Source organism: Muscardinus avellanarius (assembly GCF_963383645.1).
Source record: "Muscardinus avellanarius genome assembly, chromosome: 1".
NCBI lineage: Eukaryota > Metazoa > Chordata > Mammalia > Rodentia > Gliridae > Muscardinus > Muscardinus avellanarius.
In genome coordinates this window covers 66,585,758-66,603,844 of record NC_137786.1, presented here as the reverse complement: position 1 = coordinate 66,603,844, position 18,087 = coordinate 66,585,758, and positions in this window count along the sequence as shown.

Here is an 18,087-nt window from a genome sequence, read left to right as displayed (position 1 = left end):
AACTTTGACCCTGTGCAATTTGTTACACCCTGGAGTTTATGTGCTGAGAGCTATAGTTTTCACTAGAGTGGGACATCTCAATCCTACAGATAGCAGCCAGGGTCATCTCACCTCTAGTTCTCTTCCTTTCCCCAAAGTTTCTTTTTTCTTGTCCTCCCCTTTTCTGAAAATTGCTATATATATATATACACACACATACACACACATATATGCATTAAATTTACATATATGCATTAAATATATGCATTTTTCATTTATGCATTAAATTACCCAATAGCATTATCAGACAGCCTTCTACCCTTGATAAATCTTGATGAACAACCTATGTTATCCCCATTGTGATTTTTGCCATTAAAACTTGTTTGAAATCTGTAAGACCCAGGGCACATTTCAGCCTGCCTAAAATTTGTGTCTCCCAAGTTGTAACTCTGATAAGCCCAAATAAATTTCACTTTTTAATGAATGTGTACCTCATTTCTCTTAAGGTCTACAAACTCAAGCAGGCAACAGGAAGTTTAGAAGTAGTTCACAGAGAATGAGAACAGTACCTTCACAATGTTGCTTAGAATCTAGGCTCCTCCCCTCACGGTTCCTCATTCTTGGCATGCGAATTTCATCCTCAAGTCTGCAAGATGCCGGTGACACTTGTAGACCTTGCATGGGCATTAGGGTAAAGAGAGGCAAAAGGTCAAAAATCAAAGAACACACTGAGTCTAAGTCTACAGAATTGGATATAATCTTTATTTTAGTCATTGCGATTCTTTCTAGTTTCCAAATGTTGCACAATGATCTGTATTAGTGCTATTTTTAAAAGAAAGCTTGTTAATTGGATGGCAATAGAGAAAAATCATTCTCTGGTTTTAGACTTCTAGTCCAATGGAAGTAATTCATCAGTTTTCCATTGAGCTGAATAATTGGAGAAACCTTAAAAATATGCCCTGGTCCTATTATCGGGAGGGTGCAGAACAATGTACTGCTCCCTGGTTCTCATAAGAGGCATAGAGAGATCATGTGTGGGCCCCTAAGTGGTATTCTCTAGGAGCAGAGGTGTATCTGGCCTGAAATGACTTAGGGAACGCAGCAGCATCCTACACAGCCAGGGTTTGGTATGTAGGTGTCTGCTGCTGTTCAACACTCAAATGCATATTTTATCCATTTTCTGGAGCTCTGCAGGGTAGAGCTTAGCTCAGGATAATTGAGGAGAAATGCAAAAAAGAAATAAGCTTGGTCATAGTTTAATTCACTGAAAGAAGTCAAAGTAAAGAGCAGTATAAATTATATTTGAGTGCAGAATTGATTTCCTGAAAGATATCATTGATCAACAATTTTTCTTAAGAAAATGACCTTTGAAATACCTGGTGTTTTGAAAAGAGTCAAGTTGATTCACTCTATCTGAGTAAAGATTCTTGACCCTGAGTTTTCTAGATAATTTGGCTACCAACAAACAATTTTATGGGGAGAGAAGCTCAGAAAAGCCCAGATAGTTATCGCCCTTTGGTTTACTATACAAGAAACACTTGAGGTAGTCCTAAAATTTTCCAGTGAAAAGAAGTAAGAAGTCAATGTGTGGTGGTTTAAAATTGAAAAAAAGAACTTGTGCTGAAAAACAAAAAAATATCTAATTTTCAAATTTTGCTTTCAACATTTCATTCCTGCCCACTCTGGATAAGGCCCTGTGCTAAAACCTGGCAAATTCAGAGAAAAATTCTTTCACCACAGGAACCTCCACAACCATCCATACACTGTCATATCTCACAGCCACCTGTAGCGTCAACTCCCACCAGATCTCCACAGAGACGCCCCCACCACCTCACATCTCACCTGAAAGTATATTAGAGACATTATTCTCTTCTCTCTTCCCACCAATATGGCCTTGGTTTAGACATTCCTGCTAAGAGAAACCACCTAAGTTCTCTGAAGCCCCCCTGCCTACAATCCCATTTAGAACATCCCCCCTGAATAGAAAGAACATAAGGAGAAAAAATAGTGTCTTTTATGACTATTTCTTAGGAATCTTGCCATTTGGCCAATGATGATATACAGCTGCCATTTCTTAAGCTTTTTTCCATTCCAGACACTGTTCTAAGGGCATGATGCATATTTATTTATTTATTGCATATCATTTACTCCCCACGGTAGCCCTAAGTAGGTCTACAATTGTCCCCATTTAACAAATGGAGAAGCTAAAGTATAAGGAGGTTAAATTACTTCCCCCAAGGTAACAAAGCTGGTGAGGGAGTCTGAGGGAGTCGTTAATGCAGGCAACTCCCAAAGTGTGCACCTCTAACCTTGAGCTCTCAGGTCAGTTTGCAATTTGGTGGATGACTCCATTGGGTGATCCCAAAGTCAACATGTCCCCAGATGAACTGAACTCTCTTCCCACGCACCAGGCGTGTATTCTTTGCTGCCTCTTTTGCTAATAGCACAGTTGTGCTCCCAAAAACTCAGGTTCAAAAGCGTGTGGAGTCTGCAGCCCTTTGCTTTGTACCTGCTCATATAGCCTTAGATCCTACATCACAATGCTCCGGAGTCTCTCCCCTGCTTCCCCTTCTCCCTGCCAGTATTCTACTTCAGAGTCTCATTGCTATATATTTATACTAGTTGGTGACCCAAATCTGTAATGACTCCTGTCTAGTCCACTTTCCTTACATGTCAGAAGTATCTAATAAGACCCCAGTAGGTCCTATATTAAGTAAAAGCACACTTCTCTGTTATCTCAACAACTATGATCATTTGGACTCAAAGTACCCTTCAGGCTCCTAACATGTTCCCTATACGCAGTAGGATCGTCCCCCAAGCCCATGCTGCCTCACTTGTTTGTCTTGTGCACTTGCCTCTGCCTACACTTCTCTAATCTCCCCCATCATCTATTACAATCCCACACATATCCAAGCATGTCGGTGAATACCTGAAATCCTGTACTTGGAAGGCTGAGAAAGGAGGATCACAGTTTCGAGACTAGCCTCAGCAATGTAGTTTCAGCAACCTAGCAAGAGCATGTTTAAAAAAAAGGGGGTGTGGCTGGGGGTGTAGCCTGGAGATAGAATGCCTCTGGGTTCAATACTCATCGCCCCCCACACATGCTGCATGTCCCACATGCCCTATTCTATGCATAACATTTTATGGACATGCCAAGCAGGTGTGTCCTCTCCCCACTTTGAAACTCCATGATTGTTCTGACCTATAGGATACATTCCAGACACTTGTGTGCCTGTCATGGCCTCCTTGGAGGTAAGGATTGCATCTTACTTTTCTTTGTTCCCAACAGGAACCAGTATGGTGCCCTGATGGTAGATGCTAAAATATATGTTAAAGTTGAATATAGGTAAATATAATTACGTTGAATTGACTGTAAATAAAAGTGGGTGCCAAGTTTGCCCCATGAAAGAGTTTTATTCACGTCTTCCCAGCTGGGTTTATAAAAATTGATTAATGTTCATAGTAGATATGGAAACCATATACACTCTCACATGACACACCCAAGATAAACTCTAGGCAAAGTAGTGAAGTTAATTCCTTTAAAACCAAAGTAGAGCCGGGTGCGGTGGCACACACGTGTAATCCCAGCTACTCAGTAGGCAAAGACAGGAAGATCACAGGTTTGAGGCCAGAGTGGGAAATTTAGAGACCCTGTCTCAAAATACCAAAAAAAAATAAACAGGGCTGGGGTTGAGTGTTAGAGAACCTATGGATTTAATCCCCATTGCTATAAATACATATATACATACAAACATATATATATATATATATGTATATATATATATATGTATACACACACACATACACACACATACCAAAGCATTTCATGGAAATAAAACCTGAAGTAACAATTGTGTGTGTAACAATAAGGAGCCAGTTGAGTAGTTTAAGGTCTATTTTTCAATGAACAGCAATGGCCATTAAAATAATTGTGTGAGACTTCCGGGAAGATGGCGACCGAGAAAAGCGGGGCTTAAGAGCCCCGCTAACAACAAATCTCCATTACCACAAAATCAGCGCCTTTCAAAGCCAGAAAACAACATCACCAGAGAAACAAAAAAAATCACCAGGCTCCAGAGAGAAAGCGGACTGAGAACAGAGCCACAGAGGAGATCCTCACGCCCGAGGACGCGGCTTCACGCCCGAGGACGCGGCAGCAGTGCCATACTGCCAGCGGCACCGGCGAATTCACGGGACGGCCACAGCAAGCCGAGAGGAGCCGCTGCGGAACAGCCAGGCGGGATTTCTCGGCGCACAGGGCATCTAAAGCTCCCAGTGGCTGAGCTCAGCACATGCTGCAGGGATTCAGAGTGGAAATCAAAACCAAGAAAAAAAAACGCCAGCCCCATAGCCGAGGGCGTAGCAGCGGCACCATATTGCCACCGGCGGCAACAGCACCGAATTCACCGAATTCAGTACAGCTACATCTGCGTACTCAAGAACAGTGAGTCAAATTGTGGGCCACAGCGGAGAAATCCCAGTACTGTACTCACTGGGACTTGACCCAGTGGGAGAGGGGCGGTGGCAGTGATATCACACCATAGGAGAACGTGCAACCTGGCACCCCCCATAGTCTAAAGCAGCCTCTATCGACTCTCTGGGTCGGAGACTCTGTGATACAACCCAGTAAAGGAGTAGTGGGGTCTGAGATACTACTGACTCAAGATCCAGAGCACCTTAAGTGAAGTCATAGTGACCCAAGGGAAGAACCCAGAGAAGGCTCAAACTTCCAAAATCATGGGAAAGAGGAATAATACTGGAGCAATGAATGCTCACAACCCCACAACATCAGAACCCGATAAAACTGAAAATCACAGATTTCTAGAAGATCAAATCAGGAAAATAACTGTAGAAATAATAGAGGTGCTTCGAAAAGAACTCAGAGAGAGCCAAAAAGAGATAAAGGATGCAATTAATGAAGTAAAGGCCTCAATTCAAAGCACAAACAACCGATTAGAACACATGGAGAACAGAATCTCGCTCTTAGAAGATGATCATTCCAAAGATGAACGCATAGTTTCTAATCTAGGAAAAAATATCCAACAGCAGGAATCTGATATTGAAGAAATATGGGCCCATTTTAAGAGAGCTAACCTAAGAATAATTGGAATAGAGGAGGGAAAAGAAAGTGAAACAAAAAGGGATCAACAATCTCTTCAAGGAAGTAATAGCAGAAAATTTTCCAGACATAGAGCAAGAGGTCGATACGCAGGTCCAGGAAACGTATAGAACTCCCTTTAGACAGGATCGGAGAAGAGGATCCCCACGCCACATAATTGTCAAAATGACCAATGTGGAAGCCAAGCAGAGAATCTTAAAGGCAACAAAAGCAAAGGGCCAAGTGACATTCAGAGGCAAACCAATTAGAATCACTCCAGACTTCCCAAACCAAGTTATGAGAGCCAGAAGGGCTTGGAGTAACATATTCCAAACTCTGAAAGAAAACAACTTCCAGCCAAAAATTTCCTACCCAGCAAAACTTTCTATCAAATTAGATGGAGAAATAAGAAGCTTCCATGACAAACAGAAACTGAAGGAATTTATGTCTTCAAAACCAGCACTAGAGAAAATACTCAAAGAGATTAACTACAAAGAAGAAATAGGTAACACACATCAGAACTAGAGAAACAAGATTTTCCATCCAACAGACAACTAAGATTGGTTATCTGTGGAGATTCATTATTTATGTTAGTCTTTTACCTATCTCTAAAGGGTATTGTTTGCCTTTATTGTTGTTAATTTTTAGGATTTCTAGTTGGAATATTAATATACCTTCAGATATAGCATTTGGAAATATTTTATCCCATTCTATTAGTAACTGTTAACTCTGTTTACATTGTCTTTGGATATACAATACGTTTTTTATTTTTTAGGGAGTTTGTATACTCTTCTGTTGCCTGTGCCATTGAAATCATAACCAAGAAATCACTGCCAATTTCAATGTTGTGAGGTTTTATGACCCAGATTTTCTCCTAAAAGTTTATAGTCTTAAGATTTATATTTAGGTCTTTTATCTATTTTGAGTTAATATTTGTATATGGGATTAGATAAGGGTCCAACTTTATTCTTTTCCATGTAATTATTATTTTTCAACAATATTTAGTTAAAAGATTATTATTCCCACCACCAAATGTTCGTGGAAACCTTGTCAAAAATAACTTGACAATATAGGGAAGAATTTTGCTCTAGGCTTTTATTTAACTCCAATGGTTTATATATCTGCCTTTAGAATAGTACTACACTGTTTCAATTATTGTAGCTTTATATGGTTTGAAATCAGAAAATATACATCTTCTAGCTTTGTTCTTCTTCAAGATCGTTGTGGGTACCTAGAGTCCATATTCCATATTAGGATAGATTTTTTTTCTGAAAAATAAATATATAAATATATGATAGTTTCACCTAAAAAATAGAAAAAAAATATTCTCTGGTAAGAAAGAAAGCAAAAAGAAATATTGAAATGTTATCTTTAAGTCATCAAAAGCTTGGTCTCAGACAAATGAAACTGTTATGTGAGATTATCATTTTTAATTTTTGATAAATTGCTATAATACTTGATGTCAATCACTAAGCCAAGCATGGGCGGGAGGGATAGGGAGAGAATGGGGTGGGGATCGGGTGTGGGCTGACTGGGCAATGTGTGCATGTATGTGTACAAAAGTATGTATTCCACTATGATGTATGAATACAGTACACCAATTAAAAAAAAAAGAATCCTTAAAAAAAAGGCTAGTAATCTCAGTGAAACGTTGAAAATTGAACTAGGGAGTCACAAAGGAAGTAAACACCAGCTGAGGTATCAAAAAAGCTGCTTTAATCAGAACCCGGCACTTTCCCGGGTGAAGTCAGCTGACTTTGGGGTAAGGGACTGCCAAGCAAGCATCAGAAGAGTCACGGCGTAATCCCAATCGGCCAGCTGAGTCACACATAGCAGCCAAATTGTCCGTGTTTGGGCTAACAGTGTGGGAATGCTGATTCTCTTGGGACATCTGGAGCCTCACAATGCCTGGAGTCAGCCTTGCCATCCTTGGGATCTCATGATATCTCTACTTCTGGCTTCCAGGGTTCCGTCTCCTGTCCCCGCTTCGGTGTCACATGGGGGGAGGGGACCCGACCTATCACTCAGTACTTGAAAGGCTGAAACAGGAAGATTACAAACTTAAGGCCAGTACTAAGTAACATAGTGAGCCCTTGTTTCAAAATAAAAATGGCTGGGGTGTAGCTCAGTAATATAATGCCCTTGGCTTTAATACCTAGTAACACACACACACACACACACACACACACACACACACACACACACAAACATATACACATCCATCCCATCCATCCCATAATGTACAACAATGAGAAAGCAAATTCCAAGCAGAATACAGAAGTAATTATATTTTGACAACAGGGGAAATTTTACCTTACAACAACTAAAACATGGGTATTTAGTATTTTAAGATAATGTATTTTCAATTATCTCTGTTATTTTAATTTTTACTATGGCTCTTTTTTGGTAAATAAATAACCCAAGTAAAAATTCTCTGAATAGAAACAGAGCTTAATTGTCAGTTCTATGAAACATAACCTTTTCTTTCTCAAAATTACAATTTTACACTGCAAAAATTAAAAATGCCATTGGTTTGATCTAGGAAAAAAAAATAATTGTGTGAATTTATACTTGTTGATATGAGATGTCCATGACACAGAATTATGTAGAGCCTGGGAAAATATATAATATATGTGAACATTGGTTATCTCTGGTAAAATTAAGGACAATCTATTTTTGTTGTTATTGGCTTAAGTATTTTTCTTGAATGTTTACAATGAGTTAAAAAGAGAAAACATTAAAATTTCCTCGGGATACAGTGGTCACAGTAGAATAATTGTGTGCCCAGGTGTGTATGAAGATATTATGCTATTCTGGGGGTGCACTATTCTCTATAATTGTAGCTGAATGAATTGCAGGTGTTGTTGTTTTATGCAGGTATTCCACTAAGATATATATAAATTTTCCCATTTACTTGTCACAACAACCCTTCCCTTCTTTGTTCTTCATAGCATAGAATATCACTTCCTGGTATTAAACAGTTATTACGTATTTACCTCTTTACTGTATATCCTTCCTCTCACTGAAGCATAGGCGTTCAAGGGGCAGGGAAGTATATTTGTCTGCTTTGGTCACTGTAGTATCACTAGTACCTACAACAGTGCCTGACACCTTGGTACTCAATAAATGTTTGTTGTATGGATTAATGAGCAGCTTTATGACATAATAACTAGTACTATTCCTATTTTACAGTGAGGACTTTAACAGAGGCTAAAGTTTTGCCCAAAGCTACACACCTATGAAGCTGAAACATTACTTTAGGAACTATGTTCTGAATCACTCTCTGGCATCAATTACAACCCACTTGTAGTCAATCCAAGGGAGAGATGGTAAGATGGGACAAACTCATTTTGACTAATCAACTAATAAGGTCTTCACATACAAGGTGATGGTCTACCACCTGCAATAGTCACCATCACAGGCATGAAGCTTTTCAATTCAAACACAGAAGTGACAGGGCACAGAAATCTAACCAAGCATTCACTAAATAAAAAAGAAAAGTTTCATCTAGAATATGGTCTCTTTTTAAAAGCTACTTTTTATTTCTTTTTTTTTTTTTTTTGGTGGTACTGGGAGTGGAACCCAGAGGCTTTCTACCTCCAGGCTGTACTCCCAGACCCATTTTATATTTTATTTGGAAACAGGGTCTCACTAAGTTGCTGAGAGCCTCACTAAGTAGCTGAGGCTGGCTTCGAACTTACACGATCCTCCTGTCTCAGCCTCCCAAGCACAGGGATTACAAGCATGCGCCACCACGCCTGGCTCATTACTTTTTATTTCTTTACTTATGTATTTTTAGCGCTAGGGATTGGACCAGGGGCATTCCACTGCCAAGCGATTCCCCCAGTCTTTTTATTTTTAATTTTGAAACAGGGTCATACTAAGTTGCTGAGGCTTGCCTTGAACCTGGGGTCCTCCTGTTTCAACCTCAACTACTGAGATTACAAGCATGCGCCACCACTCCCTGCTAAACCATCTTTTACAAACAGACAATGGTGAATATATGAAATTGGAGCTGGGTGTGGTGGCGCATGCTTGTAATCCCAGCATTCAGGAGACTGAGACTGGAGGATTGCGGTTCGCAGACAGCCTCAGCTACTTAGTGAGGCCCTCTGCAACTCAGTGAGACCCGGTTTCAAAATAAAAGAATAAAAATTAGGCCAGGGGGTGTAGCTCAGAGGTAGAATGCTCCTGGGTTTCATCCCCAGACCCGCAAAAAAAAAAAAAAAAAAAGGAAAAAAAAAAGAAAAGAAATTGGAATAAAGAGATAGAAACCTTCAAGAGACCAAGATTTCTCAGGGAAGCTTGGCACTGATGCAAGAAAAAGGACCTGGACCAGTAAAACTAACGGCAGGACCTGGGTTCTATGGCTAGCCAGGGCAGTCCAATAATGCCAGCCATGAAGACCATCCTTCTAACTTGCCTTAATCACCAGTTTTGGACTGACATGGGACTTCCCATGTGAATATATGGGAGTCTTCGTGGGTGGGTGGGTGGAATCTGAGAGATTGGCAGCCTTGGGTAGCCTGTACAGCCTAGTGCCAAACCGAATGGCTACCTGCAGATTTTCAGCTCTGGAGCCTGGAGATAGAATCCTCTGACCAGAAAATACGTGTTCTCCAGCCCTGTTGGCAATTTGATTTTGCACTACAGATTAAGCAATTGGGACTTGGGATCATTAATTAGTGTTTTGTGAGATTAGTTAATGTGTATCCTGTGAATCTGACAACCTCTGGGAGCTCTAGAAAAATCCAGTTTCTGGATCTTTATTGGGAAAACCAGCCCTATGTTGTAGGAATAATTTTACTTCTGCACTCTTCCCTGCTCCTATGAATGCACACACATATATACACAGTCACATATACTTTCACACATGTGAAATATGTGTGCACACATTCCCATGTACATGTATATACACACCCATGATGCCCTGTCCAGCCAGCAGCCTTCCCAGATGACGCCATTATCTCATCTTCCATATAACTACAAAATCATGCAGTTGAAAAGGCATTCAGCTTGTATTTCTCCATCTTAGTATTTACTAACTTTTCATAGAGAGAGAGCAGCCTCGGTTCAGCATAGACTCCGCCATTCTGCCGTGGCTGGTCTGCTCTCCTTGAGGCAGTAAGTGAGCAGGGCCACAGGGGTCCTGGGCAGGGCAGAGGCAACAGAGATGCTTTTCTTCTCTTCTACCTACACTAGGCCCTCTGGGCCCTTTCTCTGCAGGAGCTAACTGGCAATCCTGTTTGATGCTTAAAAACATAATACCCGACTGCCTGAAAATCCAGTTACTCCAGTGATACTGCATCTACTCCTCACGCCTGTCAATTCTTGTCAGTCCACTCAGAAGATAATCTCAAGTTTTTACTGGCTTTCAAGGCCATTATGAACTGATTCCCAGCTACTATCTGACTCCACCCACTACCTCCTTGTCAAGACCCTATTTATTCTCTTCCCTTGTGGCTGCCTCGAGGCCTCTACCTTTTCCTTTTACATGGAATACTCTTCCCTCATAGGTGTCCTCATGGCTGGCTCCCCACTTCATTTAGGTCTTCATTCAAATATCATCTTCTCAGAGATACCTTTCCATCATACCTAAAATACGTATCCACGCCTACCTCCTATTATTCTATTCTCTTACCCTAATTTGTTTTTCTTTATGATTCTTGTTTTCACTGATATATTATACATGTATTTATCATCTGCCTTCCTTCACTAGAATATAGACTCATTGGAGGCAGAGATTTTGTCTAATTTAATTACTGCTATTTCTCTAGGGCTTCGATAATGCTTAGCCCAGTGTAAGTACCAATAAATATGTGTGGAATGGATGAATAGTGTTCTTCCTCCTCGTTTCCTTTTCTTTCTTTTATTATTCTACCCACTTTTCTCTAATTTATAAAATCTTTGATTAACATGTTGACTTTAGAAGGATATCATTTCTCTTTTAAGTCCTTCAGGGGATAACGTTTTTTATGATACTGGGACAGATCAACGAAAAGTCTAGGAGGTCCACTCAGGCTAAGAAGGAATTTTCATTCATCAGCTAGTTCTATAGAAAACCACTAAAGAGGAGGCGCTAAGGGGATTCTAAAAACCATTCTACGAGATAATGGCCAAATACATCTTGGGGAGAGGCATGTTCTTTGGCTTGAGAGATTGCTTTCATTTGCCTTTTGGTTCTGCAGAGAGGCCCAGCACTTGTGCAGGATAAAAGAGGCAGAGATAAGAAGGGCAACATTTTGCTCTGAGACTATTATAAAAGATGTCTATACTAGTAAGAGTGGTTTTAATGTTTTCTAGTTTCACTGCTTAAACTGAAAATCCAAAATCAGAGCAGAAGCTAGAAACCTAAAGAATAAAGTAAAATGGAGAGGTTAGCCTGTTCGATATGGCAGGAAGACAGGACTGACAATGAGATCAGAAGGGGCTCCTCACAAAGTTGGATTTTTCACATTCAGTTTGTTTCATGTTCTCTGAAAAAATGCCCCTCCTTAGCCCCCAGTTTTCAACAGAAGCCTGTTAACCACTAGCAATGTCAGCTTTGTGCTGATTCTGCCTTACGGAATCCACAGAACACTGCGACCAGAGCCTGGGATGGTGCAGACCAAATGGAACTCGGGAAGCAGTAGAAGTAGTGATGAGATGGCGAGATGTGAAAGACAAGGAAGCAGAAGGTCAGAGCTGTTAACCAGGAAAATGTAACCAGCTAGCGGAATTCAGAAAAATTGGGATAATGAAACAAATTCATTGAAATCAAAATTATGTCAGTATTTGGGTAGTAAAGGAAAGGAACTCTGAAAAAAATGGAGGACTTGGAGCCCTTTGGTATGTTAGTTAGATTCTTGTTGCTGTGGCCCAAATACCTAATACAAACAACTTGGAGAAGGAAAGGTTTGTTTTAGCTCATAGTTTCAGAGGACTTAGTCCATAGTTGGATGACTCCAAGGCAGAAACATCATGAAGTAAGGGTGTGGAGGAGGAGAACTGCTCAGCTTACGGCAGTTGGGAAGCAGAGAGAGAGAGAGAGAGAGAGAGAGGAGACAGACAGACAGACAGACAGACAGACAGTAGCTGGTGATAGATATAGTTCAAGGCCACACCCCCAGCTCTGGTAGCCACCTCCCAGTAATCCATTCAGGTTCTTAGTTCATCCACTGATGAGATCAGAGCCCTCCTGATCCAATCCGTTCACCTCTAAACATTTCTGCATTGCCCAACACATGACCCTACACCTCTTAGAAGAAGCACTGTGGTTTCACACATGTAAGGTCTTTTCTCAGATCCAAACCATAACCATGGGTCACAGTACGCAGACACAGCTCTCAAGTGTTTATCTAGTGGTTATCTCAAGTGTTTATCTGGAGTGTTTATCTGTAACCAGAGAAACCTTTTAATCAAATGAAGTATTATATGGAGTGCAATGTATAAAGAAAAATTGAGCTTTGGTGTTGAAATGTGATAGGGGTTTGAATTTATGCCCACTTGGCCTTCTCATTGGGGTCATGTTGGCCCCGAGGCCATGTGGAATGCCTGTATCCAGGAACACAAAAACTGCAGTCTAGAACCCAAAGCGGAAATGTGCTCTTTATATTCCAGATGGTGGACCCTTCGGCCTGCCTCCAGGTGCTCATCACCTGCTAAGCAGCATGACCCTTAGCCAGCTGCACCGATGAGGTGTTCTTCCTTCTCTTGGATTGAATTCCTCACTTCAGTCCACTGCTGGGACTGCTACCTCCTGGTCCAGATGGAAGACTCAAAATAAACCAATTCCTTCTGGGAAACAACTTTGCGCATCGATGTTTTATGTTCTCCCCTAAGTTGTGTTTGCTCTACATTAAACACTCTTCATCCTCTATTTTCCAATTATTCGTAAGTTCATATACTAATTGGGGATTTGAAATTACTAGCATCAGTTGGAAAAACAAACTCAGAATAGAAATGACATTCGTGTTAAACAGGCACAACCATATACACTGTGAGGGCAATAAAAGAAAAGAGAGGTTGACCTCCTGCTCTAAAAGCAGCCTAGATTACATCTTCTGTCCTGAGCCCTATGAAGGGGCTGGAATCAAGTCCAATTTCACTTAGGTTAGGGATGTGCCTGGAATCACTCCATGGCCCTAGCATTCACCAAATCAGAGACATGAGGGGGTGACCATTGGCAGCAGAGGCACTCTGCTCTTATTATGAGAACTCTCAAAATGGCCCCCAGCAGCTGGGCTCAGGACTGCAGGACAGTCAGTGCCGAGCATGGGTTAATGTCAGCTGATCCTAATTGAGCACAGGCATATCCACGCTACTGGCCCTAGCACAATGCCACACATTCTATACCTAAAAATCAGTGACATTCTCTAACTACAGATCCATCAGTTGTTTCAGACCAAAACATATTGGCCTGCCAGCCTCATTTTAATAGTCATTGTATTTATAATTTTCCCTTGGTTTTGGTGAAGCCTTTGAGGGTTAGGGAAGTGAGTTTCAAAAATTAGGGCTAGCCAGGCTCAGGGGTACTCACTTGTAATCCCAGCCCTTGAGATACTTAAAACAGGATAATCACAGGTTCTAGCTGCCTCAGCAACTTAGACCCTCACAACTTAAAAAGACCCTGTCTCAAAAAACTGGTTGAGAATATAGCTCTGAGGTAGAATGCCCCTGGTTTCAATCTCCAATACAGAAAGAAAGAAAGAAAGAAAGAAAGAAAGAAAGAGGAAAGAAAGAAAGAAAGAAAGAAAGAAAGAAAGAAAGAAAGAAAGAAAGAAAGAAAGAAAGAAAGAAATGGATTAAGGCTAGTCACATAGCTAGAAAGTGCCTACCTGAGTAGCTCACTGTAAGGGGCTTGCCAGCATCGCTCACCATCACAAACAAGACCCCAGCTTCCTGTTAGCAGGTGTTTTGCATGCTCACTGATGGTGATTTGAGAACTGAAGACAGTGCGAATATCCTGCGACCCAACAGTAGAACAGAGAAGCTTGCACCTGAGGTTTCAGGCCCACTGCAATGCCATCCTTTCTTCAGTGTAGCCCTTCTTTATCCTATTCCAAGAGTGTAAACTGAGGCCCATGGATTCTTTCAGCGACTGACATGGGATGATTGATGGGTGAATAATGGTGGAAGAATGAGAAGGGATTTCAGATCCTGGCCCGTGAGGCCTGTAGGATGCATATCATAAAAAGTATTGGTGTTCAGCCCTTAAATAGTCAGTGTTTGTGTGGGGAAGGTGTTGGACTTTAAGAAAGCATCTCCAAGAAAACAGCAGAAACATGTTCTGGTTTGCTCTAAGACAAGAACACTCCTAAAGTCCACAAAGAATATGTCTGCCCAACATTGCAGACATGTATGCAAAGAGGACTACGGTGTTAATCCTCATTTTAAAAAAAATTCACAAACTTCTTTATTTTGACCTCGTGCCTTATAGGGAAGGTCTTTGCTCCACAAATAGAATGTTATAGACTCTTTTGAATTCTCAAAATGCCGTGAACAGATAATTCTGGACACAAATGAATTAAGGTCATGGGACTGAAGAAGAAAAAATAAAAAAGCAAGCCCATGTCAGCCAGGAGTTAGGACAGCAACAGCAGCACCGGCTTAGGAAGGAAATTAGTTACAGAGGAAGAGTGTTCATGAATGTATGTGTATATACAAGTGTGAGTGTGTGTGTGTGTGTGTGTGTGAGTGTGTGTGTATGCATCATGCAATTTTCATACACCACATGTATGTGGAAAAATAATCTATGATTTAAAAACTGAAATAAAATAGACTCATTCTTAGCTAGGATTTGAGCTGTATCTAAATCCACACTCTGCCCCCTGCCGGCTGTGACTGAACACGTTCTTGAACTGCTCTAAGAGGAGTTTCCTCATCTATAAAACGGCCACAGTTTTCCCTTCACAGGTTCTGATGAGGACTAAAAGAGAGTTTATAGTCTGCACATGCTATTAAATTAATAAACACCAATGAGAAATTTCCAGAGGAGTGATTTTAACCAGAACTTGCCAGTTTCCTTTCCTCCCTCTGAGGACAATGTTGTGTGAAGAGGAAAATAGGGGTCAGAGAAGGGCCAAGGAGGAAACAGTTGCTTGAACACACAGGGAATTGTGCTAACTGACCCTACTTGTCTGCACTAGAATAATCCTCTAAGAACCAACCAGGAAATCACTCAACAGAGGCAGCAACGCAGGGATCTCAAGGCCCCGAGTCCTACCTCCCACCACCCACTTGCCACCCTTGGAGACGGAGGGCCACTCACTGGGGAACACAGAGGGCTGGGCTTACAGGATCCGACTCTCATTTCACTTGCTTGTTTAATCTCACTTCTCAATGCTCCTGAGTGGAGGATTACTAAAAACATAGCTAAAAATCCAAACTTGAGCTGGAGGTGTAGCTCCATGGGAGAGTGTTTGTCTAGCACGCTCAAGGCCATGGGTTCCATCTCCAGTACCCCCTAGAAAAATCGAGCTGCCCCAAGTGATTATCTAGTAAGGACATACCAAGATCCAAGCCAAGTTCTTCTCATTATTATAGTTTGCTCTTTTCTCCTGGAGCTACATCAATGTGAGAGCAGATTCCTCTGCTGCCGCCGTTCCACCTTTTACCCCAACTGAACAGATGCCCCAGCGGCAACGTCAGGCAGCTTTCAGCACGCCACTGTCCGCATCCTGTGCCTGTGCAGATCATTCATCCTCTCTGAGCACTCTTTTAGGAACAGGAGGTCTTGCAGAGAATGTGCCTGGGAAAGTAGGGGTGCTAATGTAATGACCCCTCCCAGGCAACCCTCTACCAACTAAGGTTGGTTAAATGTCAACATCTGGCACATTCCATGTGGTTTCCAGAGGACTCCAGCACAACTGAGGCCTACTTTTCCACAGTAGTAATACCCCCTCATTAAACAAGCACTTTATTGGCTCCCCCCCCACACTTCCTGTCTTACCCTCTCCACTTCCTCAAGCATTCCCTATGTAAGAAACCAGCACTAAATCTCTAAAAGCTCTACTTTTAAAGACAGGCTTTTCCTGTGGTTGCTGCTAGTGTCGTTATTGTTTTTAATTACATTTTATTCCCACCCTATCCCCTCCATAAAAAGTAATAATTGTGGTGCCTTGCTTAACCTTGGGAGGCAGCCAGGAGAGGCTTCAGGGAGCCCCCAAAAATGAGTGTTTTGACCTCAGGCCTCAATGAGCCCCACCTGCCATGTTTTAACCCCAAGCATAGGTCCCTATCACAAGCCCAGCTGTATTGCAACTAAAATAAAAGCATCTGTCATGTCCTTGAAGGCCCTCTCAGGACATGGGAGATGACCAAACACCCTGGATCATCTTGTGATTACCGAACTAATGTCATCCTCACACACTTGCTCCAGCCCACCACTCAAGAAGGAAAGTCTCCTCTAAAAAAGAAGCCACAAACCCCTAAATGTTGCTCCCACTCTGGAAGTGGCCACATTCTCCCTTGAATGTGTATGTCTTGCTTTCCTAAATAAATACCTGTAGCTCTATTCTTTTCCTTGGAAAATTCTTTTCCAATCCACAGTCTGGGCCATGATAACACTGACCAGGAGTGAATGGTCAGTCAGTTCAAGGCTTCGAAAAGTGCAGGTAGCATTCTCCACAAAGCAGCAAGTCACTCCTCCAGTTTCACAAAGAATCCATCTTGCCAACACCTGCTATCATGGTAAAGGCTTTCAAGGGCTTGATGAATTCATATACAGATCCAGTTTGGATTTTCTAGTTATTAAACAAGAGATTTTAGAACATATCCAAAAAGTAAGGTGTTACTTCTCAATTCAAGAAAATAAGTGGATTTATAACAGTAGGAGACACCTAAGCTGGGTAAGATGCTGTACACCTGTAATCCCAGTACATTGGAGGTTGAGACAGGAAGATCACAGGTTCAAGGCCAGATTCAGCAACTTAGTGAGACTCTCAGCAACTTGGTGAGACCTGGTGACAGACAGACAGGCAGATAGATGATTAGATAGATAGATAGATAGATAGATAGATAGATAGATAGATAACAGACTAGGGGTATAGTCCTGAGATAGGGGTTCGATCCCCAGTACAGAGAGAGAGAGAGAGAGAGAGAGAGAGAGAGAGAGAAACCATGCATATGATATGATCAAAGCATTTACATTATAAACATGCATTCTCTAAGCCAGGCATGATGTTGCATCCCTATAATCCCAGTACTTGGGAGACTGAGACATGAGGATTGAAGGTTCAAGGCCAACCACAGCAATATAGTGAGACCTTGCTGGAGAGTAAAAAATAAAAAGGGCTAGTACAAAAGCAAAACCATACAAAACCACAAAAAGTACATTCTATATTTATCAGCTTTGTACACATACTTTGGGAAGATTTTGAGAGATTTCAGTCTAATGTCTAAAAATGACCAACCAAATTTTTTAGTAAAAGGAAATTCTAAACTTCTGGTATTTGGCTTTATAGCCAACTGAAAGGGTTATAAGGGCTGAAGATGTTTCTATTTTAAATTATATATGTGTAAAGTTCTCACATGAAAATCAGTGGAAACACAGCTCACTGAAATGCAATGAGTCTTTTCTCTGTGGTATGTCCTGGTCCAGGGAAGCCAGACTGGTAAATTACATGTAATAAGTTCACACAACATGTGTTGTTTTATAAGACTCCAACCATTTATTTAACAAAATGAAAATTCCTAATATCTAGTGCTTTTCTACATTTAAAATGTCAAGGAAATGAAGTTCACATTCTACTGTATACAGTATTACAAAAGAGTTCATTATAAATTCAAATCAGCTAAAACACTTTCTCTAATGATTGCGATTCATCATCCGTTAGTGAAGTGAGGTGACATTTTTCTTGTGGGAAAAGTTCGTATTTCTTTGCCGGAGATGTGTCGCTTACACAATCTTCCCTTGCTCCAACCTGTCCATCGGAGGATTTCTTTGTCCAATAAATCAGGTGGAAGTGCACTCCTCTATTAGGGTTCCCAAGCCAAGTGAAATCCTTTCAATTTAGGAAAGAACTCAAACC